Here is a 3,687-nt window from a genome sequence, read left to right as displayed (position 1 = left end):
CAGCAAATCGGCTCAATGCCGCAATGTCAATTTCAAATTTTCACCAAATCATAGGCCGGGAAAGTAAGACGACTACACCGCGTTATATTTGTGTCTCACTCGTAAGCAGAATTATGAGAGGATAACGATACAAATTGTACTCGCCCTTCGGGCTCGTGCTATTTTGTTAGTCTGGAAAAAATACTCGCGCTTTTTTACGACATTTATCCCAGCCGATTTCCTTTCCTTTACCAAATCTACACCTTTGAAATGTAATACTATAGTATTTAGCATATTTCCTATTACTTGCATCATGATATTTGGTTAAGCTACTACTGTCTTACCTACACGTTTACATTCCATATATTCGCGGGTAGAAATATGTAGACTTTGTAAATTTAATTGCGTTCGACGAAGGAGGACGGATCATAATCGTGTTAGTCCGGCATAATATTGATCGTGATGCCAAACGATTTCATCGTTTGGGCGCTTTATCTTCGACTGTTTGGCTGGTACACATTGCCTCGATTGCATGCGACCCTGTACTTTTTTAATGGTTCAATGATTTTATTAACAAGAACACTAGGAAAACAATACTTACAATACAAATACGATTACCTCACTAACTCTCTTTACATAATATTACGTTAATTTTTTACTCAACTTATATTAATTACACAATATTTACATGACATGCAGTACACTACTAACAGCTACAGTAACGGCCAGGGGCAAAGAGAAAAATAGAGAGAAAAATACGTGATTATCCTTCCAGCTTAGGTCATAAAACATCAAAAATAGATCAAAGGCATGTGGTACATTACAGGTACAATCACCTATGCATCTGACAGGAGATCAGGAGAAAGCTAATGCGTGAGAGATAAATAGAGATAGGTATAAATAATATAATTTAAGTTATAATTAAATCTTCATATATCCTGCAAGAGGTTTCCATTTCTTTGTTTCTCCACTTTTTGTTTCTATTTCATATTGTGATTTTAATGTGCATATGAAATGCATAAGATTTGGATGGTTTTCTTTTGTTTTAGCGAGCCATATGTGATATCGTGCTAAAAGGAAACAATAGTTGATAAAAAGCGCAAAATGAGAGATGTCTGGCCTCAGACCCAAAGCAGTAATGTTCGTCAAAGTACGAAGTAAATTTACGTTTTTCAGCCATTCAGTAACTTTATTCCAAAAGCATGAGATGTTTTGTGGCATGACCAGAAAAGATGAATTAATGACTCGGGGGAGATGTGACAAAAAGTGCAATTTTTATCATCCTTTAGGCCTATTCTAAATAAGAAGCTATTGGTTGGTACACGTCTATGTAAAAATTTATAAACTGAAACTCTATCAGCTTAGTACTCTTCGTGCATTTTTTAGCCAAGAGATAGGCATCAGTCTAATTTATCAATGATGAAATGGTATATGAAATGAATCATATATGAACTGCGGATATGAAATCAAGTGAAGCTATGATCTTCGCAGTTATGAGCGCAATTTTTGCAATTGCGTAGAGAAGCCTGAAAAATTCAGGACTTCAACGGGGTTTGAACCCGTGACCTCGCGATTCCGGTGTGACGCTCTAACCAACTGAGCTATGAAGCCAATGACATTGGCAGCTGGTCATTTGTGTGTTCATTTGTGTGGGTACCCACAAATGACCAGCTCCCAACGTCAGTGGCTTCATAGCTCAGTTGGTTAGAGCGTCGCACCGGAATCGCGAGGTCACGGGTTCAAACCCCGTTGAAGTCCTGAATTTTTCAGGCTTCTCTACGCAATTGCAAAAATTGCGCTCATAACTGCGAAGATCATAGCTTCACTTGAAGTCTAATTTATGTTGTCATTTATTGGTAGACTACAATCCATTAGCCATTTCTTTTGTGATGACTCTGGGGTTAAACCCTTGTTACTAATCAGTTTTTTATATATTAATGTAGTTGCTTTTTTGGCTTGTAAAATGTTTGTTGTCAGTGGCTCAAATTCGCAGTTGGCGTTTTGTACATTCTGAAAATTAGAATTACTGCGAAGACACTTTACAGCCGATATTAATCCGTAGAAACTGAGAGGGCGAGGGTCTATTTCATACTTGCAGCAGAAGTTATTTAATGAAAGAAAAGACGGTGTTGTCTGATCCTAACACGTGTTTCACCCGAGTTATTCCCTTTGTAAACCAGTTTTTTTTAAAAAATACTGTCTTGTTGGCTATCTTTATTATGGATTTATGCCAAAGTTGTTGATCCAGAAAGTGTTCTCTTGACATTATTTCAGGCTCAAACTTAACTTCTGCCCAGATTCCTAATAGTTCTTTCAAAAAGACGTCGGAAGTTGTTATTGTCGATAAGGTGTCTCTAACATTGAGATTGTAGGAAAAGAAACTTTGACAGCCATATTTTTTAAGGTCTTTATCAAAAAAGATTTTCCATTTTCCTTTGTTATTGTTATCTAAATAAATTTTTATCCATGTGATTTTAAGACATTTATTGGAGGAGCTAATATCAATCATTTTTAGGCCGCCAAGACCAAAATCATTGATCATTACCTTCTGTCTTATTTTGTCGCCTATACCATTCCATAGAAAAGTGTAGAGTAAATTGTTTATTTCGTTTAAGACCTTGTAGTTTGAGCAGAGAGGCGAGAGTAGATAAACTAATTAGGAGACCACTAATGACTTGATAACAGTGATTTTCCCTATCAGTGTGAGTCGACGGTATTTCCAGCATCTTAGAATTTCTTTAACTTTTTCAAGTTTCTCATTGAAAGTTTAAAGATGCAGATAGTTCGCGGTCTGTTGAAATCCATAACCCTGGGGATTTTACTTTGTCTTTTGGACATTTCAATTCTTTTCCCGATAATAGAATTTTATCATTTCCAATACTTGCGTCGATCCATAGAGCCTCCGTTTTCTTATCATTGAGTCTGAGGCCAGAGACTTTGCTAAAATCGTCCAGCATTGCAAGAGATGAAACGAGAGATTCACGTGACCCGTCTAATATAAGTGTTGTGTCATCGGCGTACTGACTTAACTTAATTTCCACACCATTTACGGAGATTCCCTTTATGTTGGTATTTTTTCTAATTGCTGTGGCAAGCACCTCTGCCGATAGGATAAATAGATAAAGTGAGAGTGGGCAGCCTTGCCTGACGCCTCTTTGAATATCAAAAAAGTTACTTGCCCATCCATTATTCAGAATACAGCTTTCAGTATGACTATACAGGGTTTTCACCCAGCTAATTAGCGAAGCACCGAAGCCGTAGGATCTCAATGTGTCATGTATGAAGGACCATTCGAGAGAATCAAGGCCTTTTCAAAGTCAATAAAAAGTAACAAGCCAGGGATATTCTTTTATGTGGCATATTGCATATTGCGACCCTGTACTGCGTGACCAAGGAAAACAGCGATTCCCGTTTGTCCACCGAAGTTATGACCTGTTGGATAGGGTTAATATCTGGATGGGTGACCGTTAAAAATCCCCGTGGAGTGCACCGGATAGGGAGTCACACTAGCGTGCCACCTCTGCGAGCTAATTGCGTCTGGTTGTGGCGCTGTGCTCCGAAATCAGACATTGGACCGTATAGCGGCTACAAGAGGTGCCTTATTTATGCTTTCGGCGTAATTAACAATTATTCGCCGAAGGCGAAGTGATTATCGGTGAATATTCACCGAGACGAAGTCGAGGTGAATATTCACCTATAGTCACTGAT

The sequence above is a fragment of the Montipora foliosa genome, chromosome 11, assembly GCF_036669935.1.
Source record: "Montipora foliosa isolate CH-2021 chromosome 11, ASM3666993v2, whole genome shotgun sequence".
In the NCBI taxonomy this organism is placed as follows: domain Eukaryota; kingdom Metazoa; phylum Cnidaria; class Anthozoa; order Scleractinia; family Acroporidae; genus Montipora; species Montipora foliosa.
Note: the sequence above shows the minus strand (reverse complement) of the source record.